Source organism: Mus caroli, unplaced genomic scaffold, assembly GCF_978045245.1.
Source record: "Mus caroli unplaced genomic scaffold, Mus_caroli_1 scaffold_1, whole genome shotgun sequence".
Lineage (NCBI taxonomy): Eukaryota > Metazoa > Chordata > Mammalia > Rodentia > Muridae > Mus > Mus caroli.
In genome coordinates this window covers 22,324,062-22,348,659 of record NW_028227256.1, presented here as the reverse complement: position 1 = coordinate 22,348,659, position 24,598 = coordinate 22,324,062, and the positions used below count along the sequence as shown (strand labels likewise).

Sequence of the window (24,598 nt, the reverse complement as noted above, 5' to 3'; positions counted from 1 at the left end):
ATTACAAATTGAAAGAGTTTCACTGAAACAGAAAAGCTACAAGTACTTAGTGCCTTTTGCCCTGCATTACACATGCTGATTTAGAATTATTGTGGTACTTTCTTCTTCTAAGTGCTTCAAGTTATAAGTATTAAAGACTCCGGATTTAAAAAGTAGAGTGCTTAAAATGCAGAGGGCTTTGGGGCATTGGGAAACCTCAATTCTTTCAAACTCCAACCGGAGAAGGATTCCAATAACTTTTAATTGCTGAGTGACATAGACCCAAGATTTAGGTTACAAAGATCTTTAACAAAATACACATAAAACACTGAAAGCTGTGCAATGCAGAGATTATTGATTCCAAATGTTTATTATTCTGTAATTAAGAACAACATGTTGAAAGTAAAAATATAACCATAGATTAATCTTCTATATTAAATTACATTTGATTCGTTTAAAGATTCTTAGATGTGTGTGTGTGTGTGAGTGTGTGTGTGAGTGTGTGTGAGTGTTAGTGTGTGTGTGTGAGTGTGTGTGTGTGAGTGAGTGTGTGTTAGTGTGTGTGTGTGTGAGTGTGTGAGGGAGTGTTAGTGTGTGTGTGAGTGTGTGTGTGTGAGTGTGTGTGTGTGAGTGAGTGTGTGTTAGTGTGTGTGTGTGTGAGTGTGTGAGGGAGTGTTAGTGTGTGTGTGAGTGTGTGTGTGTGAGTGAGTGTGTGTGTGTGTGTTTGTGTGTGTTAGTGTGTGTGTGTGAGTGTTAGTGTGTGTGTTTCAGAGTTTTCTGAAATAGTACAGATTTGGAAATATGTGAATGAAAATAAACTTTGTAGGAATAAGCAAACTCAATTTTAAGAAAGAAAACCTCCTCAAAAGATATCCTTATGCCTTATAAATCTAACAATGAAAAAATTGTGACATTAATCTTCATTGCATTATATAATGTATTATATGAAAATTTAAATGTTGCAATAGTTTTATAGAGATTGAAGTAAAAATACATTGTCAAAAAATTATGCATAAGAGCTCTAAAATCTATTTTGATGTGTAGACAACAGAGAGGAAGAAGCCTTTTCAATCTTCATAACTTCGTTATGAGTAGAGCCTTCTGACCTTTATATTGGTCTCTCCAGCAAAGAAATAGATTGATCAAGTTTGTGGTCCCACCATCTCTAGATGTGGCATGTCATGACTGAAGTCAGTGGTTCTCTGATGGCTCATCCATTACAAAGAAATAGGTCCTAGGTCCCCATCTGCTGATTTTGAGGATCATTTCCCTCACTTAGTGCATACTGCTGTGGGAACCTGACAGACTGCTGTGACAGGTTGCCTATTCTCATATAACTTCATATAAAATGGAAGTGTAGTGTTCTACCACCCAAATAAAAACAAAACAAAAACACAAAAAAATAATCATCCCCTTTATAGTCACCACCACTAAAACCACAAACTCTTTGGGGGGAAAAAAAGGAACAGAATAAGAAAAATTTAAAGTAAAATACTGCGAGAATACATCTCTAGTTTGTTTGTGTGTATTATTTGTACATGGGATTTTCTGTTCAATAAAAGCGCCATCAAGCATTTATAAAATGCACAAGTAATATTGTTTACATTTTGATTGAAATTGCAAACTCACACAAGTCTGCTGACTGACTAAAGACTTGATTTTTTTTTTTGACTTTTAAACGATTTTAGCTTACTTGGTTTCTTTATAAGTACAGAGACATACATGGATCTTTGTTAAAAGATAAAAGATGCTTTCATAGGAACTTAGATTGAAGACTCATACCAAATGGGAAAATACTGAAAATGAAAATGTTTTGATAATTATCCGTGTTACCTAAAATACATAGTTTTAATGGGGGGATATTTGCTGACTAGAAAAGAGTTTTAGCGTGATTTTTAAATTGCTTAAGAATTTATTTTTAAATATCTGGTCTAAATTATTTTATTCTAAGTATGTAAAAATTAAAAAAAAACTTGCAGAGAGACCTGTGCATTATATACAGATAGGATAAGACTTGCCAAAGGGTTTCCGTACTTCTAAAAGAGATATATTCATTTATTTTCTTAATGGGTGTGTGCATGTACATGCACATGCACGCCCGCATGCTTATCACTATGCTGGACTTGCAGGTGGTTTTGAGCCCCAATATGTTGGTGCCTCTGGGAACTGAGCCATGGTCCTCTGCAAGAGCAGTGAGTTTTCTTAACTACGAAGCCATCTCTTCAGCCTAATAATTCTTTTTTCTTTTTCTTTTTTTTTTTTAAGATTTATTTATTTATTATATGTAAGTACACTCTAGCTGTCTTCAGACACTCCAGAAGAGGGAGTCAGATCTCATTATGGGTGGTTGTGAGCCACCATGTGGTTCCTGGGATTTGAACTCCAGACCTTCGGAAGAGCAGTCGGGTACTCTTACCAACTGAGCCATCTCACCAGCCCTTTTTTTTCTTTTTAATTAAGCATTAGATAAGTTCTTTTTAGATTTGTCTAAGGTAGAATTAGTCTTCAAATTGCTTCTTTTAAAAAAATAACTTGCACATGAAAAAACAAGAGAAATAAATACAGTTCCACTTGTTTTGAGAAAACAAACTTTATTGAAAATTCAGAATCTACTAGTTTTAGTGTATGAATAGCTTGCCTTCTCTAGCTCTATTATTTATGAAATATAGGTAACCTGGCTGGAACAGGGAGCAATGGAGCATGAAAACTCATCTTGAAGATTTACAGATGTTTATACATGAACATTTTAATTTAAAATATTTGCTTTAGCTCTTCTTGCCAATTGGGGCTGCTTGGAGAACGTGTAAGCCCCACACATCCTACATTAAAAGAAAATGGCTGTGTTACTGCAACACCAATGTAGACCAGATCCAGGGACATTTTCACACAGAGGAGAACCTAGTACATCCCTCCAAGTATGAACACAATTAAAAAAAAAAAAAACTGTTGCTTTTTATTTTTATCTTCTACCATTCACACTACATGTCCTCTGAATAGTGAAATGCTTTCTGAACTCTTAAAAGACCACATTCAACTTTATCACTTCCCTTACAAGGAACGAGGTTGATCTTCAGGTTGCTGTATTTAGGTCTTGATTCCTGTAATTGAAGGAAATAAAAATGTGCATGCACCTTATCTTTCAAAAGCAGGCCTCTCTTATCATTGAGTTTTAAATTGTAAAGAATACAAGATGACTTCTGTACCTGCTGAGAAGCAATTAGCATATTGTGAATTCCCAAATGGTAAATGATGGCCTAGTGCAATAAATAATCTGATCCCAAATACATTTTGAATATGTGATTACAATGTATTGTCTGTGAGTTACCTCTATGCTTTAGTTAGGAACATCTAACATTTAGTTAGAACAACAATCCAGTCTGCATGGCCAAAAGGGCTCAAAGCGATCCAATGTCTAAAAGAAAAGTAATTATAATTCTTGATTTAAAAACACATAGATACAATTTGCAAAACACAAGAAAATCAAGAACAAGGAAGACCAACATGTGGATACTTCATTCCTCCTTAGAATAGGGAACAAAATACCCATGCAAGGAGTTATAGAGACAAATTTTGGAGCTGAGATGGAAGGAAGAACCATCCAGAGATTGCCCCACCCGGGGGTCCATCCCATAATCAGCCACAAAACGCAGACCCTATTGTATATGCCAGCAAGGTTTTGCTGAAAGGACCCTGATAGAGCTGGCTCGTGTGAGGATATGCCAGTACCTGGCAAATACAGAAGTGAATGCTCACAGTCATCTATAGGATGCAACACAGGGTCCCCAATGGAGAAGCTAGAGAGTACCCAAGGAGCTGAAGGGGTCTGCAACCCTATAGGTGGAACAATATTAACTAGTCAGTACCCCTAGAGCTCATGTCTCTAGCTGCATATGTAGCAGAAGATGGCCTAGTCGGCCATCATTGGGAAGAGAGACCTCTAGGTCTTGCAAACTTTATATGCCCCAGTACAGGGGAATGCCAGGGCCAAGAAGTGGGAGTGGGTGGGTAGGGGAGCAGGGCGGGGGCAGGTTATAGGGAACTTTCGGGATAGCATTTGAAATGTAAATAAAATATCTAATAAAGAACTCTTTGTAAAAAAAATAGGTAAATAATGTAATAATTAATAAATTAAAATTTAAAAGCAAAAAAAATAATAATAATAAAAATAAAAACACACTGGGCATTGGAGTGATATTAACAGGGGGAACAGATAACCAGTCCCTAGGTGAAGAGTTCTGCTGACAGAACATCAGAGGGGTAAAAGAAACTGTGTATCCTCCAGAGGGGGGTAAAAGAAACTGTGTATCCTCCAGATGAAGTTCAGGTCACTGTCCAAGTATGTTACCAAATAAAAGACCTAAGCCAATCTTGGGTCACCTTGCAACACTTTACTAACAAAATAGAATGTAAAATTGTATCCATCTCATTGACCACAACTTCACTAAAGGATGCCTTTCAGGCTTTTAGAGGAACCACTGTGAATTTCAGTCTTCTGAAAAAGCTGAGAGGAGAGTTCTCTTTCAATGTGGGCATGCAAAATACTTGTATAAAATTACGGTCTATCAACTGCTTGGATTTTTAATCCCCTGTACACAGCAGAATTGGTTCTTCAGTATTTAGATTAAGCTATGGGACAATAAGTAGGATGCTAAATGTTATAACTAAAATGTAATTACTTCTTATCAGTTAATTACCCTTTGTGGTTTCTAAAAATTAGGAACCTCAAATCAATTAATATTGTATGTATGTTTATGGGAAGGGTATGGATGAGGGAGTGGGGCTGAGAGAGAATATAATCAGTTTTCCTTGGAAAATCTGCTAAATGGGTCTTTAAAAAAAAGGAAATGATGTGTTTGGTTGACTGGCTTTAGTGCACGAAGCAGGGATAACACAAGCCTTTAATCCTTGCACTTGTGAGGCAGAGGCTGGTGGATCTCTGCGAGTTCCAAAACAGCCAGAAGCCTTCTCTTGAAAAAAACAAAAATAAACAAACAAAAAAAGGATTTGAACACAAAAAGTAATTTTTTAATTAAAATGTTTACCCATAGTATGGAAAGGGAAAGAAAAGACTGGTGGGTGAGAATTTTGCCAGACAGGAGATATCATTGAAGAACCCGTTTGTTTGCATGAAGTGTTTACAGGTGTGCTAAAATTATAATGAGTCATCTGCATAATGATCATACCTGGCAAATTTAGTAGCCAATACGCCTGCATTAGAATGGGTATTTATGAAACGATGGTTTCATTGAAAATGAAATTATGTGACTCATGATATTCAAATCCAGACAGTGAGTGTACCTTCCATGATAATGTCATTTGGCACTATTCATGCTGTGGCTTATCAGCCTCTTTGAAGAGATTGCCCTGTAAATGTGTTCCCTGGAGTCCAGCCAACTGGAAAGCAGAATGAGAGTCAGTTAGTTCTGTTCCAGCACACTTTGGAGAAGCATGTTTTCCATGTAAACATTCACCATGCAGGGTCTTTCAAGAGCCTACCTGTCTATGATGCTTCCAGGCTTCTGACAGTGAAGGCTCTTGAAGGCAGGAAGCAGCTAGTGATGCCATGGGAGGTAGACAACAACTTATGACACATTGTTTGTGCATATGTTGGTCCTGACATCCCCAATGATGATGGAGGAGCTGGAGGCTCTCAAGACCTTTTATTTTGTGCTTATTCATAAACTAAGTTATCATGTAAGTCGTCCAAGCAAGATTCTGATTGTTTAAGGAATAATATAGAGATGTGATTTTTTAAAGGAGAATTTCTTAAACTTCTTACTTAGTTGTTATATTGTTTTTAGGTAAAATAAAGTCTGGAACCAAGAAAAAAAAATGTTCTAAGTAAACTAAATAGTTGTGTGCATATTTTAGCTTTACTTTAGGCAGATAGAAAAAGGAGTAGTCTTCTATGAGGTAAATTTTCCTCTGGAGTTATCTAAGAACCCTTCTAAGGTATTTTTACTGTATCTTTTTCCTAGAGTTCATGGTCTAGATTCTATCCCGTGAATTTCTATTATAGACTCGTGTTTTTGTTCCACCAGCACATGAAGGCCTTAAGAACAAAGACAAAAGGCCATGAAACTAACTTTCAAAAAATGACCTTAAAAATATTTTTTAGTTATTTAAATTATGACTGATGAATTTGCTAAGAATATGCGTGCACATGTTGTAGAAGCCATTTGTTTTCATTCCTCACTGGGCTCCACAAATAAATTAAGTGTGATTATAGATGCCACTTTATATGTAGGAAATTTAAGATTTACAACCTATGTGTATGAATATAAAATAAAAAAATATATCACTAACCCATTGGTACTTTAAATTAAGATAAAATTTAAATTTAATTAAAAAGAAGTGTTCCTGCCCATGTTCTTCCTCCACAGATGCACTCCGTGACATTATATTCTTTGAGTTTCTTTTAGAACACTGTGTGCACTTCCAGCAGGCTTTGAAATGGAAGAAAAAGTGCAGTTTCACAATTTGGAGCTACTGCATGAACATCAGAATGCACTGAGTTCATTAGGAACCTCTTCTCTTTGATAGAATCAGAATAGGAATAGGAGGATCATCAGGATAGGTTGTGGTGCAGAGGGGTGGCTGCTTTGGGAGTCTTCACCTAAACATTATTACTAGTTCACCAGTGATGTCATGCACACTACCACTGCTCCTGTGGAGGTCCCTACCATTGTCTGTCCTTAGTAGCGCTTCATTAATGGCATTGCATCAGCAACGACAGAGTTCAGGATTCACTACCGACACAGGTAAAGGAGATAAATTTATTTCTGTTGTTAGCGCTTTATAGGTGTTCAGGGGAGTATTAATGCAAGTATAATCAGAGTCTGCATACATTAATACTACACTCATTCCTGAGGAGAATTCTGTCTGACGAAAATAAATAAATAAATAAATAGTGCAACCTAGCTCAGTATGACTGTCCTTAGGGATTGTCTTGGAATTATAAACAGGAATCTATTATAATTTAGGTCAATTTCTTCTACAATGAGTCAACAGTTAACCTTAGACTGTTCATCAATAAAATTCAACTGCCTTTACTTTGTAAAATACATATAGTGTGTTAAATTTAATTTACTAATTATAATGTCACTTTATTGTAGGATAGAAAAATCTTTGTAGGCTCTAATCATAAAGTCTCATATTGATATGGTGCTGTTGGATTAACAAAATGCTTTTATATACTTAATTACATCCAATCCTTAAGCTGACCTATTAACAAGTATTCCTACCCATTAGAAGTAAGATAGCAGTCTCCTACTATTATGCACTAACTTAAGACTGTAGATCATTGTTGGACCTTAGGGTAAAGTCCATAGCTTACCACTCTTGCATCAGTGTCCTTTTCATACCGCCTTGTGGCTTCTATTTAAGTTCAATCACAATGATTCAAACTTTAAATAATGTAAGTTTTTTTTTCACACATAAAGAAATTTATTTCCAGATGGATGGCTAAGAAGTTGTAGCCTTGTCCTCACTTCGGCAGCACATATACTAAAATTGGAACGATGCAGAGAAGATTAGCTTGGCCCCTGCACAAGGATGACAATATATACAAATATATATCCAATATATACAAAGAGCTCAAGAAGCTGAACTCCAGAAATTCAAACAACCACATTTAAAATGGGGTAGAGAGCTAAACAAATTCATGCCACATTCCATATTTTTTCAGAGACACTGAAATTAATAGAGGAGAAAGTGGGGAAAAGCCTAGAAGATGTAGGCACGGGGGAAAAATTCATAAACAGAACAGCAATGGCCTGTGCTGTAAGATCAAGAATCGACAAATGGGACCTCATAAAATTGCAAAGCTTCTGAAAGGCAAAAGACACTGTCAATAAAACAAAAAGGCCACCAACAGATTGGGAAAGAATGTTTACCAATCCTAAATCTGATAGGGGACCAATATCCAATATATACAAAGAGCTCAAGAAGCTGAACTCCAGAAATTCAAACAACCCCATTTAAAATGGGGTAGAGAGCTAAACAAAGAATTCTCAACTGAAGAATATCGAAGGGCTGAGCAGCACTTGAAAAAATGCTCAACATCCTTAATCATCAGAGAAATGCAAACCAAAACAACCCTGAGATTCCACCTCACACCAGTCAGAATGGCTAGGATCAAAACTTCAGGTGACAGCAGATACTGTCAAGGATGTGGAGAAAGAAGATCACTCCTTCATTGCTGGTGGGATTGCAAGCTTGTACAACCAATCTAGAAATCAGTTTGGTGGTTCCTCAGAAAAAATACAGTCATCTTGAATTGGCTTTTTAATAACTTTTGATGTAGTAAAATAAGAAAGGAACTCTAATGTGTTGCTATTATATGATTCATAGTAACAGTGATATGATTATGCAGTATGGCTATATCACAGATGCTTCAGCATGTTTTTGAAATAATTACTTCCTGCTTTGATTACCTTATTGTGAAATATAGACCTGATGAGGAAATCTGGGGTATTTGAAACACACTACACTGGAACTTACTGGACAGTCTACTACATGCCAGTTAGCTTGCTGTATGCTGTAGCTGTGATTTTGCCCTGGCTATGACAGAGATACAAATTAAGTAGAGATGGCGAGAGGACATAAATAACAAACCAGCAAACAAACAAACAAACAGTGAAAAAACCATTTCCAAACACTGAATGTTATGATTGCATTGAACAGTACTAATTAGTTTGAAAACAAGGACATAAGCCCTTATGGGTAGCTTTAAGTTACTGCTTCTGTGTCTGAAGAATGAGGAAAAACTATATTAACGAGCATATAGGAAAAACAAGAATTATTAGCCATAATCTTTACCCTCAGAAATTTTAGCCTATGAATTTTCTCCCTGTAATCTTATAAACCATTAACACGACCAAAAGTTTAAATCTCGGAGGTTTGTTTTTCTTACAGCCAAGTAGGCAAAAGTAGGCTATTGATTTCTTTGGGTGTATTTACAAATCTCTTGTGCGATCTTGATTCTATCTTCTTTATTTCACTTTCAGTGCTAGGGATTGAAACACAGCCCTGCCAATTCTAAGCAAGCATACCACCACCGAGCTGCATCGCTTGCTTATCTTTAAGCAGGCAGAAACGTCCTGGTACACTCAGAGTTTTTCGCCACGGATCTTTATCATGAGATTTCCCTCGGCAACGTTTTCTTTCAGTGTTACTTAGTGCTAGGGAGAAGATTATTATTATCTAGGTCATTATTTCCCCAAAATATAAACATAGGGGACAGAAAATTGATTGCTACCCATCAACATTGCATTTTGATATCAAGGATAAACTTGATTTCCCTTTGCTTTTCAGACAAGGCATGGACTTGCTCTCTAAAACCCCCTTGAGGACTCGGTCATATTTTCAGCATAGCCCATGCCTGTGGTCTGTATTCAATATTTTACATTCTATCATCCAGCCAATTGTACTCACCATATTTAGCAAGGTCTTTTTCAGACTCGGTATTCTTTCTATTTTCTGTCAGCTCCCTTCCTGACTGTAGAGATTAGGCAGGTATGATAAGAAAGGATGGGATATCTAGACAGTGGGTGTCTTAGAGCAAGAAAATAGAGAAAGAACGGGAGGGAGAGGAGAGAGAGAGAGAGAGAGAGAGAGAGAGAGAGAGAGAGAGAGAGAGGAAGAAGAAGAAGAAGAAGAAGAAGAAGAAGAAGAAGAAGAAGAAGAAGAAGAAGAAGAAGAAGAAGAAGAAGAAAAGAAGAAGAAGAAAGAGAGAGAGAGAGAAAGAGAGAGAGAGAGAGAGAAAGAAAGAAAGAAAGAAAGAAAGAAAGAAAGAAAGAAAGAAAGAAAGAAAGAAAGAAAGAAAGAAAGAAAGAAAATCAACTGAGAATACGCATCACACATTAAGCGAACATTATTGCATTCTTTCAGGACTTGAAGCATGAGAAACCCAGACTGATAGAATGAGAAAACAGGGCCAAAACAACAGGAAGCAGCTCCTACTCCCTTGCTGCTTGGCCCTGGGTGTTTGTGTCCCATTTTCCAGTTGTATCCATTCAAACACTCATCTTTACAAGGGTTTCTTCTTCCCATTTTCTCCCCATCTCTCGTCACACTAACAAGCTCCCGCTAATATTTACCCTCTTGATTCTGTCCTAATTCTTGGGGATGGTATATACTCGTGAAGCCAAAGAAATGTGGATTCATCTTCATGGTTTTTTTTTTAATATTTTTTATTACGTATTTTCCTCAATTACATTTCCAATGCTATCCCAAAAGTCCCCCATACCCTCCCCCCCCCACTTCCCTACACACCCATTCCCATTTTTTGGCCCTGGCATTCCCCTGTACTGGGGCATATAAAGTTTGCAAGTCCAATGGGCCTCTCTTTCCAGTGATGGCCCACTAGGCCATCTTTTGATACATATGCAGCTAGAGTCAAGAGCTCCGGGGTACTGGTTAGTTCATAATGTTGTTGCACCTACAGGGTTGCAGATCTCTTTAGCTCCTTGGATACTTTCTCTAGCTCCTCCCTTGGGGGCCCTGTGATCCATCCAATAGCTGACTGTGAGCATCCACTTATGTGTTTGCTAGGCCCTGGCCTAGTCTCACAAGAGACAGCTATATCAGGGTCCTTTCAGCAAACACTTGCTAGTGTATTTGCATATTGTATTTGCAATAGTGCCATCATTTGGAGGCTAATTATGGGATGGCTCCCTGGATATGGCAGTCTCTAGATGGTCCATCCTTTTGTCTCAGCTTCAAACTTTGTCTCTGTAACTTCTTCCATGGGTGATTGTTTCCAATTCTAAGAAGGGGCAAAGTGTCCACACTTTGGTCTTCGTTCTTCTTCAGTTTCATGTGTTTTGCAAATTGTATCTTATATCTCTGGTATACATCTTCATGTTTTAAACGTTTGTTTTCTTTTTAATTGGGTGTATATACAGAGAGGTGAAGGTGGACTGTGAGCATGAGACTCTGGTACTCACACGGTTGAGAAGTGAGTGGCAGATCTCTTGGAGCTATAGTTCTAGAAAGTTCTGAGCCACCCCATGGTTCACAGGGAGATGAACTTAGGTCCTCTCTAAGTATAAATCAGTGGTTCTCAACCTGTAGGTTGTGGCTATCACAGTTGACACATACCAGATATCCTGCATATCAGATATTTACATTATAATTCATAGCAAAATTATAGTTATGAAGTAGCAATGAAATAACTTTATGGTTGTGTGTCACCACAACATGAAGAAATGTATTTAAGAGTCACATCATCAGGAATATCACTGTTCTAAGTCATATGGTGGAAATGAGAAAGACTCTTACCCAAGGAGCATAGGATATAGCATTGCTGAACATGGTGTGACTGGGCTATGCTTACCTGTTCCTTTTACAAAAGTAATGACCTCTCTACTCCCCACAGGGTCTTTAAATATTGCCATGGTGATGCTGTGTAAGTTATATGGTTGCCCCAGAGTCGAAGAACACCTATTGCTAGATATTCTGACTGGAGGATTTTTAGGCTTTCTGAAACTCTTATTTTCTTAATGTTTTTCTAGTTCTTTCCTGACTAAGGCCATAGTTTGTCAGCTTTAGAAGAAGTAGTACATACTTCAAGTTCCGTTTTTGTTACTACTTTAAGGGTCTTGATTGATCATGAATGAACCTGAAAGCGAGCCACATTGGCTTCTAGATGTGGTCCCACCAGTTTTATTCCATATGTGATGATAATCAAATCAGCTTACCTCTTCACTTCATTAAGGGGATTGTAGTGCTCAGAAGATCTGAGACCAACCCAACTGGAAGGTGGTTGGCATGTGTGGTCCTCCTCAAGGGCTAGCAACTCTCATGTGAGTGAGTCGAGCTAAGCGTAACAGCATTACAAAGTTAGGCTGTTTTAATGTGCTGCTACATATAAGGTCCCTGATACATATCACATACTCACAAAGCAGCTGCTAATGTTTTACACTTATGTGGTGGACAAATGACTAGGAGGATGTGTGTTTGTACAACATTGGAACCAGCAGAAACATGGACCATACTACTTATGAACAACAATGAAGGAGAAAAAGTACCCCCATGTCCCAGGGACTGGGGGATAACCCTCCCTACCTCTTACATGATCATGGTAGAATACATTACTCTTAAAACATTTCTGTATTCTACTTTTCACTGCAAAAAAGTACTTCAAAACTATAAAATCACATGTGCTGCTTTCTCCCCCACACTTGAAGACACTATATTTTCACTGTATGAAACAATTTAACTGAATTCGTTTACAATTAGTTTCACACTCTTCTCCCCACATTTTCTTCTTGAGTCCTCTGTGGGAGATTATTGGTTTTACACTTTGGAGAAATTAATACACAGAGGTTTTATGTGTACAAGGCGAGGACAAACAGGATCTTAACACTATTCATAGGCTCTGCCTATTCATCTCTCATCTATACCATCTTTCTAAACATTACTTTAAATTTAACTCTTGTCATCTTCAGCCTTCTCCTCCTCCTCCTCGGTGGTACCTTCCTCCTCCTCCTCCTCCTCCTCCTCCTCCTCCTCCTCCTCCTCCTCCTCTTCCTCTTCCTCTTCCTCTTCCTCTTCCTCTTCCTCTTCCTCTTCTTCTTCTTCTTCTTCTTCTTCTTCTTCTTCTTCTTCTTCTTCTTCTTCTTCTTCTTCTTCTTCTTCTTCTTCTTCTTCCTCTTCCTCCTTCGCCCCTCCTCTCTCACAAGTATAAATATCATAGCAAGGTCTTATTTATCTTTTGAAGTCTATTTCCAGAAACAAGTACTGACTTAGAATAAATGCTGAATATTCTGATAAAAGCTAGGGATTACCTAGAGAATATCAAGCTACTTCTGAATAGAAGTTTCCATCTGTCTTCTGATGTTTGTGATGTAATGTACAGGTACATAAAGCCACACACATTTTGCATAAGAATATCACATCCCTATTTCATGTAGACGAGTCCTAAGAAGTGTTCCACATAATAATGTATCCATTGTATTCATCTTCATAAATATCAAACATGTCTGTATTCCTTTGTGATTCCATTCTGAGGGTCAGGGTTGAGACTCCAGTGGATGACTTTTAGGGAAACATGATTCACTCTGAATCATTTATGTAATGGGAGAATTGATCTCTCTGGCTCATGTGTTTTGTTTTTATTTAATGAGGCAATTCTCTGGTTTATCAAAGGGTGATTTATCACCTAATGCGATAAGTAGTAGAAAGGGCACGGGATTTCGGGTCAGACAGATCCGTTGAATCATTACTTGCAGACAGGTTATCTCACTTCTCAAAGCTCCAATATTTCATCTGCAACATCAAGATAATACTACTCTTCTGAGTGTTATGAGAATCAGAAATCATTATTCTTAGCACTCTATCAACCACATCTGGCTGTGTTGTGTGGGTGTCTAATAGTACCTATTACATTGTTAATATTAACATTATATATCCTTTGAGTGCAAGATAGACAATATGTGATAAAAATTGCTGCTAGGATTTTCCAGTCTAAAGTGAAATTTGGCTGATCAATTTAATACTATCAGCTTTTATATTTAGTAGTGTTATTCAGCAAGCTACTTCAGCTAGTTTGCTGGCTATTTTCTTTTTTACAAATTTATCTCTTTTACATATGGTAAGTGCTGATAATGTTACACATTGTATTATACTGGGAAATGAACTGATTTTGACCTACCTTTTTTAAAGTTCCCGAGGATCCTTGTTTAAGGGGTTGCTTTTTAAGGTTGTAGGATTTCTCCCTTGCAAGCTTACATGAGAAACTGGTGAGAAATTGACTCATTCTAGTACTTGAAAATACCAAAATATATATTTACAGTCATGCGTGTCCTAATTCATGGTAGAGGCATAACACAGTACATCAAATGTACCATGGACTCTGCACTGACATTTACCATTCACCTGTTCTAAACATGTGATTCCTGGATCTCTCGGACACCTGGACCATGTTCAACACCTGAAATACAGTGAGTTAGAAGCCACATGTTCTTTAAAACATTTAAATTAACATTACTATCAAGTGCAAGTGTTTCACAGATGTGGAGATGGTGTCAGTAAAGGCAACAAAACTAAACACTAAAGGACCAGATGAAATAAGACCATTTATTAGACAGAGCCATTCCCAGAATCCTTTGAGAAATTTTTCATTCTCATTGCTTTTCCTATCTGTACTTGCCATTCAACCTGTCTTCCCTCAACTGCAACTTCTGTCTTTTAGTTCCTTAACTTCTAAGGCTTCTCTGGGGATTCGTCTATCTGTGCCCTTGATTCATTTGCATTTATAAGTACAATTTTAAGTTCATCAAAACAGAATAATTACTTTTGTAGCCTTTAGTAGCCTTCTCCACTTGACTATAAAAAGGATTTTGTCAGGTTTTTGTTTATAATCATATCTCATAATCTAAAGTAGAGCCTGGAAGACACAGACACCCAAGATTGGTAGGTTCAGTAAGCCATTAACTGTTCAGGATGCTGCTTGTATGTGTCTTGTGAAGACCTAAGTAAGCATCCAAGAATGCGGAATCAAGTCATTATAACAAAACAGCAGCAACTCCACTGTGCAGGAAGAAACTCAGCACATTTAATGGGAAGAAAGCAATAGGAAAGCCCATGGGAAAGTTGTAAGAGACAATTCTTGAGTAATTAAGGATAAATCCTGTCCTGCTTTCGTTTGTTAAAAAGAAGTTGTGGGTTATGTCTAAATCCTCTAAGAATCTGTGGACTGAATGACTGAGTGTGTGATCAAAAAAAAAAAAAACAGATGTCCAAATGAGATCTAAATGTGTTTGTGTGTGTGTGTGTAATTTGTTACACTTTACATTTCTGTGTAGTCTAATCACCCCATTTATCAAAACCCAAATAAATCTGACCATTTAACATGAATCAAATGTTCATGCTCGAGGCATGGGCTCATTTGAGCATGTGATGAGAACCACAGAGTAGGTGACTAAATGGAGGTCTGTTCCTAGATCCTGCCAGAGCAGGTGAGGATGCTGTTGGGAATGGAGTGTAGATGTGACAAGAGAAGGGGCTCTTTGAAAGAACTGAGCATGGCAGTCTGCTCCTCTAGACTCTGAAAACTAGCTCCTTCATGTTTCTTTGTATTGCCCAGCTAGTGATTGTTAGCATTTTTACTATGTTACTATTTGGAAAGAAGTGGTTTCTTAGTAGACCAGCTGCCTTCTGAGTATGCTGTTGTTCAGATTATCTACATAGGCCCCAGTGTGAATCAAGGTGTCTGACCTTATACAGTTAAATTGCCAATGTCAGGTTCCCATGTTCTTGAAATGGAGTTGATAATACTTTTTATAACATTGCTTTGAGAATTTAACAAGACAACCCATTTACTGCCTTTTGAGTTCCTGGTATAGATCAAGAAACATGAGTTTCCACTGTATCCAGGAATAAGATAACACTTTCCTGGCACTGCATCTTAAAGTGATTATTTCTACAGGATTCTAAAAACCTAGTTTGGGTCAGCCTCTTTGTAGAACACTTCATCCTCATATTAGAAGGTCACACAAAATAGTCTTCTACTAGAGGATGAGAACATTCTCAGAAATGAGAGCATGTTGTGTTGGATAAATGTGAGACTGTGGAAAGATCCTGAGCCAATGAAGCTTGAGCGGTTGCTCAGCGATCTACTTTATTGATGAGTTGTTGGAGATTATTTGAACTCTATTCTTCATGGACATTGCTTAAAAATAGGAGTTATCATAATTCTTATCATCATCTTACAAGGCTCTTAAAAAGTTGTAAGTGATTAGGTATGTAAGTTTCCCAGGAACCCATGCACACATACTAAAACACAAGGTAATGGAGGAAGAGAAGAAGCGACTTCCAGTTTGGTCATTTTCTTTCTGAGACAGAAGTGAAATGTTTCTCTGTTAAGGTAGCTAGAACTTGGTGTTGCTTTTCTAGCTTATGAACATTTACATTTAACCAGAAATAGATTTAATTTTAAAAAGTCAGAAAAGCATATTGAGTCTTGTATCTTCTCATGTGAAATATTGATTTCTACAATGTTCTTTAAAACTGAAATGCAGAAACTAACTTGTTAGAGCAGAGCCTTCCTTTTATGAGTGCAGCTATTTTGGTTGTGGTAACTTGAAGAAATTCTCTAGATACCCTATGCTTGACATTAGTTTGGCAAGCGTATAGCACAGATGTGGCAGAGGGAACATTAAGGCTAATTTTATAACATCAATCTGTTGTCATCGGTATACAAATGAAATTAAATCCACATTGACAGATGAAATTAGGAAAGAGAAATGTGTGAGCTAGGAAGAAGCAAGGTCTGTGACTATAAATCCTGGTGACACCTAGGACAGGATGTTGTCAGCTATAGCCTGAACCACAACAGGAACTTCTCTATGTACCATTTTGACTCCACTAAATGGTCTGACTGAAAGCATAATGCTTCTGTTCAAACCAGAACCTAAACATCTATAGAAATACAAGTGGTCCCTGTGACCTTCTGGAAGCTGTGACATCTTGTACAAGCCCTCCTTTACTTTGTTTCCTATGTGACCATCAGAGGTAACAAGTTTATAAGTTTTTCAGAGCTCTGGAAAAACTGCAGGTGCCAACTCCTGGATCCCCCAAGGGAAATATTAAAAGCATGGAGAGACAGAAAGAAGGATGGCAGAAAAGCCTTTCAAAGCCAAGGCCATGACTCCTTATATTTGCAGTTTCAGGTGGACATTGTCTGTTGATTTGTTATAGAAATAAGGGAAAGCAGATTTATTAAGAGTGTTTGTCTTCCTGATGTAGCTGTCTCTTGTGAGGCTGTGCCGGGTCCTGGCAAACACAGAAGTGGATGCCCACAGTCAGCTATTGGATGGATCACAGGGCCCCCAATGGAGGAGCTAGAGAAAGTACCCAAGGAGCTGAAGGGGTCTGCAACCCTATAGGTGGAACAACAATATGAACTAACCAGTACCCCCAGACCTCGTGTCTCTAGCTGCATATGTAGCAGAAGATGGCCTAGTCGGCCATCACTGGGAATAGAGGCCTCTTGGTCTTGCAAACTTTATATGTCCCAGTACAGGAGAACGCCAGGGCCAAGAAGTGGGAGTGTGGGGGGGAGGGTATGGGGGACTCTTGGGATAGCATTTGAAATGTAAATAAATAAAATACCTAATTAAAAAAATATCCAAAAAAAAAGTGTTTGTCTTCACAGCTCTAACAGAAGAACCTTTACCCATTCTCTTTCCTTGTGCAGCCATACCACATCAGACACCCTTCACTTTCTCTAGATTTTCAGATGTCTCTACCTGGATTATTTCCCTCTTAACAAATAGTTCAGTGGCAACACGGCACAATCAGCATGCCTCCCTCACCTCGAGTACCCTTCTTGTTACTGTTGCTGCAGCTCTCTTTTTCTGAAAACCTCAATTGCAAAGTCTTCACACAATTGCTAGCATGTGCCGGTCCTTCAGTCGGCTACCCTTATTTTCTTCCAGGTTCATTTCTTTCCTTTTTGTTTTGTCAGGTTGTCTACATGTCTTATTTATTTAAAACTGTCTCTATTTCCTTATTCTTTCTTTGGAAAAGATTTTTACTCCCCCATTGCTATTCCCCACCTACTTCTTACACATTTACACACACTTAGACACACACATACACACACAGCCTTCCATATATCATTCTGATTGTCTTCTATTTTTAATCCTGTTTAGTGGCCCACATAGTTTTACTGAGTATAGAACTAACTGTATAAACCCTGAGTATAGAACTAACTGTTGGAACCTGGTGGGCTTGCCAGTGAGAATATAGCTAGAAACTGTGCCTTCTTCCTCTTTCTCAGAACCTGGTGATTACCAATAGAACATTATGTTCTGGGGCTCAGGAGGTCCTTTTCCTATCCACAGCTGTTAGGAGAACCCAGCTTTTATGTATCCCGTGCCAGTATGCACAGCTGCTATGAGCTATGGTTGCTATGGCTGTCTATTCCACCAGCTCATGACAGCACAAGCTCATGGATCAAAAGCCCTATTATTTAAAATTGTACAAATACTGTATCCAAAAGTATGCCATTATTGTCACTAATCAAACATCCTATTGAAGAAAACACTGAGTCATCTTTTACAATTCTTTTTTAAAGTTGCATTAAAACTGTGCCCTCAGTAGTACACTATAGGTACTTCATAAGTTCGTTGCCAGTGTGATTTTTTTTTCACTTAGCCATGAGTATTCTAAACCACTCAAACTTGAACTTAGTCTAGATAATATATTGTTTCTGCTAAATATGAATCTACTAATAAAGCCATAGTTTAGTTAAAAATATTGAAACAGTGATAGGCAAATTGTCTCATGAAATTAATATTGTAGGGTTCTATTTTTTATGTTAACAGTAATTCTGAGATTAAAACAAGTATCTAATTGATAAGTTGTTTATGATCCCTATAAAATATTTCTCTAGCCTCTATCTTTTTCTATACTGAAATGAATTTGATGTTTTTAATCAAGGCAACTAATAAGTTGCATTACCTAATTTACCCTAAATTCTACAACAATCTAATCTGGTTCCAGCTCCATTTTTAAAGGAAATGCATAATAGACTTTTCCTACCCTTGTCTCAAAAGTATCTGCCAATTTATACCTGAAGGGAGGGATAACAGACATCTGCACAGATAGAACAGAATGTATTCTTCTGTATACATTAAGTAAACAAGCATAGTAAGACATAGAAAGACTTAAATATTATTTGGAACTAGGTTTCCAACTGGTATATGAAGGTTGAGTGAGTAGGAAGCTGAAATGTTTTAAACATCATATACATACACATGTGTGTGTAAATATACATATATACACATATATATATATATGTATATATATATATCAGTTATTGAATTAAGAAAAGCCAGATAATGTAACATGGTACATTTTACTGAGTGTTACCAGAAATAAATACCTACTGACTTGGACATCACTGGTTGAAAAGAGTGATAAATTCCATGGAAGCCCAAAGAGTTACCAGAGGGCCATCTCTGGCAGAGCATGCAGGAGGTAATCAAATGCTTTCACAGGACATTACAGTTGCACAACCTTCAAAAGTAATAGCCAAGTAATAAATTGGTCTTCCCATCTGCTAGTGCATAATCATCACAGCAAATATTACATGAAAAGGAACACCATAGCACATGGTTTTGTAGCCGCTCCTTGCCATGATCATAGTCACTGAAGGATACAGTACTGAGATCCAAGAAGAGCAAAATGTAGCAATAATAATCAAAGAAAAGAGGGTATCAATTTAAGAGGGGGTGCTGGAAGAAGGGAAAGGACATGGAATATAATTCTATTTCAATTAAAAGAATATTTTAGGATGTGGTTTCCGTCCTTGTATTGGTTTTTTTCTGTTATTATCCTTTGAAGGGCTGGATTCATGGAAAGATAATGTGTGAATTTGGTTCGGTCGTGGAATACTTTGGTTTCTCCATCTACAGTAATTAAATGTTTGGCTGGGTATAGTAGCCTGGGCCGGCATTTGTGTTCTCTGGGGATCCATCCCATAATCAGCCTCCAAACGCTGACACCATTGCATACACTAGCAAGATTTTGCTGAAAGGACCCAGATATAGCTGTCTCTTGTGAGGCTATGCTGGGGCCTAGCAAACACAGAAGTGGATGCTCACAGTCAGCTATTGGATGGATCACAGGGCCCCCAATGGAGGAGCTAGAGAAAGTACCCAAGGAGCTAAAGGGATCTGCAACCCTATAGATGGAACAACAACATGAACTAACCAGTAGCCCCCAGAGCTCATGTCTCTAGCTGCATATGTATCAGAAGATGGCCTAGTCGGCCATCAGTGGAAAGAGAGGCCCATTAGTTGTGCAAACTTTATCTGCCTCAGTACAGGGGAATGCCAGGGCCAAGAAGTGGGAGTGGGTGGGTGGGGGAGTGGGCGGGGGACTTTTGGGATAGCATTGGAAATGTAAATGAAATAAATACCTAATAAAAAAAGAATATTTTAAAAATATAGATGTTTAGTGGGTGTGGGGTAAGAAGCCCTTGTGAAGTTACTGCCAGGGAGTAGGCAAAGATTTTGAAAGTTAATTCCACTCTTCTGAAGTGTGAGCCTGCTGCTCACCTGATCATCATTGTCTTGGTTCTGTCACCACCAGCATCAAGTTCTTGGCAGCTGCATCTTGTTATCAGCAAGATGGATTCTTTAGAGCAGTGCTTCTCAACCATCCTAATGTTGCGACCCTTTAATACAACTCATTTTGTGTTGATCCCCAAACATAAAATTATTTTTTGTTCCTACTTTATAAGGGCTATCTTTCATTCTCATGAATAGTAACGTAAATATTTTTGAAGATGTGGGTTTGACAAAGTGGTTGTGACCCACCAGTTGAGAAATGCTGCTGTAGAGACTCCTGTCTATAGGAGGAGAAAATAACTACTTTTATCTCCTCCTCCTCCTTCTCTTCCTCCTCCTTCTCTTCTTTGTTCTCTTCTTCCTCCTCCTCTTCTTTCTTCTATTCCTTCACTAAAATGTCAGCCATCCCCCCTTTCTTTACCCATTTCCAGTTAAACTAACATTGCCCACATATCTGGAATGATCGAAGTCATGGCAACCTCTCTCAAAATCCCTTAGAATTATACATTATCTATAAAGAAAAACTAAATCCCTGTCTTGAAACTGTAGCTCCCGAAACTCCTTTTCTATGTATCTTCTGCCAGTTTCTCCAACAGGAACAATCTTTACTCCTAGCCACACAGACTAATTCTTTGCAACACATATCCTTTTTGCTAACTCTTTCTCCTAAATTAATGAACATATTGATACTGTCATGTGTAAACCCCGCACACTGGCACCATATACAATTCCAACAACCTGAAAATCCTTCTTAATGAAATACATCGTTTGAAATTTCATGCCTTAGTTTCCCCCCCGTTCACCACCAAAATTTTATCTATGAGTAGAATCCCAGTGATCATTCTGTTCTTCTGAACAGACATCCCATGGTTTGCTGTGAGTTTTGTATATATTTGTGTTCTATTGCAAAGCAATAATATTAGTGCGAGAATGTTCTCTGATTACTCTTTACATCATCAATCATTGTGATCATAAAAACAGAACTAGCCTTTAATTATTAACATTCTCAGAGTTCAGAATTTTAATACATCCATTTTTTAACAAGTGATTTTTATTGACTAACAGCTGAGCAGTGTTACACTGAGAACAAGTACTAACCTTTGTTCTAAACACATTGAATTCACTTTTGAACCCTCCCAGAGACTCGGCATTGCCTGTGACCTATATGTTCTGTGTGGAATATGTAAGTTCAGGCTCATCCAAATAATTATCCCTCTTCCATGAGGCAAAAGTTTCTCCACTGAACTTTGTCCTTTCTTCTTGTTGTGTGCACCGAATTTTTCTTATGCCAGTTATGAAAAATGATTAGTTTTTAATTTGAAAAAAATCTGAAGTATTTCAAGATCTGAACAAACAATCTACACAACATTCAGCCATATACGTACTGACATGATAATTGGATGTCTTGTGTTTTCTTTGCTTCTGAATTTGATATTTTAAGGATGGTGAGAGTCGGGTTCATAAAATCCATCTGTTCAGTTATTTTTTTTTCTGATTGATATTTTTGCTTTCTACAAAGCAGTTCATCTGAAACACAACCTGCCTCCTGGATGCCACCATCAGTTGATTTTCCTTTAGCGACTCTTTTAACCTGACTGTCCTCAAGTGACCACAACAGAAAAACCAGGAAAGTGCATCGAGTTTTCACCATGCTCTGTACGGTTCTGCATGCAATAGAGAGAGTTAAGTCACACCTACCAAGAAATAGTAACTCACATACACATTGGACTTTCAGTTTCTAAAAAAAAAAATCATGATATGTCATTTCACACAGTATTAATGTAATATAATTTGCTGATTTTGTAATCAGCAAAACCTAGTGTAGTAACATGATGTTCATTTTAAGTTAAAAAAATGTATTTTCTTCTTGTAAAATATTGCAAAAGTAAATACTAAATTTTAAAATATTTTTAAACATCTGAAAAACTAATAATAGATAAGTCTCATTAGAATATAATTGAGTTAAATATCATTTTTTAAAAATATTGACATGTGAGACGGGGGGTGATGGTGCATGCCTTTAACCCCAGCACTTGGGAGGCAGAGGCAAGCAGATTTCTGAGTTCGAGGTCAGCCTGGTCTACAAAGTGATTTCCAGGAGAGCCAGGGCTATACAGAGAAACCTTGTCTCAAAAAAAAAAAAGTATTGACAAGTGGACCAGAATATTACCTAACATTCCTGCTGTCAAAACACTGACTGAAGTAAAATAATATCCAATTTCCATGAGAAAGTTTTATTTATCCCAGGTCATCTGAAGTCCCTACTGCTAGAGTAGGTCTCTGCCCTCTTACAAAGATATTAGAAGTGGTGGCCTAATAGGCCATTACTGGAAAGAGAGGCCCATTGGACTTGCCAACTTTATATGCCCCAGTACAGGGGAATGCCAGGGCCAAGGGGTGGGGGTGGGTGGGTGGGGGACTGGGGGGGGAGTGTATTGGGGTCTTTTTGGATAGCATTGGAAATGTAATTGAGGAAATTACCTAATTAAAAAAAAAAAAAAAAAAGAAGTGGCCTGTACCAAGGCTACTCTAGTCTAGAGGGACAGATATTCTGTGTTTGAATTCTTATGTAAAATCAACTTGAGCTCTGTTAGTCTCATATAGCAGAAGCTGAGCCTGCCACCAATATTCTACCATTTTCTGTACAATATTTTATTTCCAGCTGAGAATGTAACTTCATAATTAAAAGGAATAATATTATCCAGCCTCTCTTTGATCTAAATCTAACTAGTGAATAATGCAAGTAGCAGTGGTATTTGGCAGTTTAGGGAAATGGTCTCTGGTTAAGGGAGAAAATTCATCTTCCCATTTACTTTTGTCTGTGTTTACTGGAAGAAAGGAGGCTCCTGGGAACCGGATCCCTCCTCCTGAGATTTGATCAGAGGTCAAGCAAGTTAGGACATAAAAGAGAAGGGGTCCTGCTCCTGACTCGGTGAAATACCATACCAGCCCTAAGCTGCCTTCCTTCCAAATTTACATGGAAAAGAATATTTTTGAGGACTTCTGCCAAACTTGAACCGAACCTGTAAATCTTTAATGATTCTGAGTACATATAAGTGCCAAGCCCTGCCTAAGCATTTTACCTGCTATTTTTTTCTTTGCTACTGCAGTTCAATGACGTAAGTAGAATCATAAAAGATGTAAAACTAGGCTTATGGAGGCCAACTTGGCTGGTAACATCCCCAGGCCTTCTCTGTCACTAATGATTCACTTAGCCTGTTCTCATTTCGATGGCAGTAGGTACGCACTGATCTACAATATAATCTGCTTCTTTGTGAATATTTGGGCAGCAACCTTCACTGCCATGACACCTTAACTTAGAAGAGCCTGCAATGGGATCTGTTCAGGTCTAGGTAGAGGACTCCAAAGTCATCCATCTTTCAACCACTGATCATGTGAACCACTGATCATTATTTCGTCCTTTCTATCCAACTCTGCATAGATTATTACTACACTACCTGTATTTGACATGCCATTGTCTCTCTTTATTGTGATGTAAATGTTTATATATTATACAACCCAGCAAATATATCAAAGGAAAGAGAAATAAACTCAATACTTTAATTATTCTTCATGGTAGGTTTTTTTTTTTTCATTTTTTAAGATTCCCAAATACAAATTAAGGTTAATACTTTCTAACCCCTATAAATCCTGATGTGAAAGTACAATTACTTTCCAGTATGATTATAATGAATTTGCAGGAATGAAAGTTACTGTAACCTCACTTTCACTATTACAGTGTTTGAAAATTATCAAGTCACTCTGGTGGCTGATTTGCCCATAAAATGTGCTTTGCGAGGGCTTTCCCAGCATTGCCTTTTAATTAGTTTTGCTGAATTAGTGGGAAAATAAATCACGGGGAGCTGCATTGTAACAATTAAAGTGGAGGCACTGCAATGGGAGAAACACCAGACTCGATTTAATAGTTATTCCCATGACTGAGTTCCACTCTTACATGGAACACTGAATTTTTTGAAAGATGACTTACAGCAAGCACTAGTTGACAGCATTTTTAAAATAATTTTAAGGTCAAAGGTGGTTTTCTATTTTATTTTCCATAAAGTTTTGCTCTCAAATTTAAAAAGTAGGAAAAAAGAGGAGCCCCCGCCCAGTAGAAACTGCATATAATTCTTTTACTCCTGTAATGTAATGAACACTCAAAAAATAATGTTCCTTTGTCCCATGTTCAATTGGGTGTCAGGGCCCTTGCTTGATTTGGAAGGCAAAATGTTTGAAATATTTAATTGACCAGTTATTCTTATTTCAAATCCCATCACAGATGGTGAAGCTAGTGGTTCGGTAAGAAAATGCACTGCGGTAGAACAGGAGAATAGGAAGAGATTCATTGAAAGTCTTTGCAAGTCACGGTTTTCTGCGATCAATGCAAGCCTCTCAGTTGAGAACTCTACCTTGACTTGTGGGCCTGAGATACTGCTCTCCTGGAGCAGCTATGTCGCAGGAAAGAGGCAGAAGATAAGATTTTAGTTTTTCATTGATAAGGCACCTGAGGAGAAAGCTGTTACCTTGTGTAGTAA

At 37.7% G+C, this 24,598-nt stretch overlaps 1 protein-coding gene and 1 non-coding gene across 3 annotated transcripts in view; both read left to right on the top strand.

Moving 5' to 3' along the window:
- Adgrb3 (adhesion G protein-coupled receptor B3) overlaps positions 1–24,598 on the top strand; it is a 737,533-nt gene that overhangs the window by 530,427 nt on the left and 182,508 nt on the right. The gene's annotated exons all lie outside the window — the stretch shown is intronic.
- Positions 7,462–7,568, top strand: LOC115032358 (U6 spliceosomal RNA). Its single transcript, XR_003838037.1, has one exon. It is a non-coding gene; the product is annotated as a U6 spliceosomal RNA (small nuclear RNA).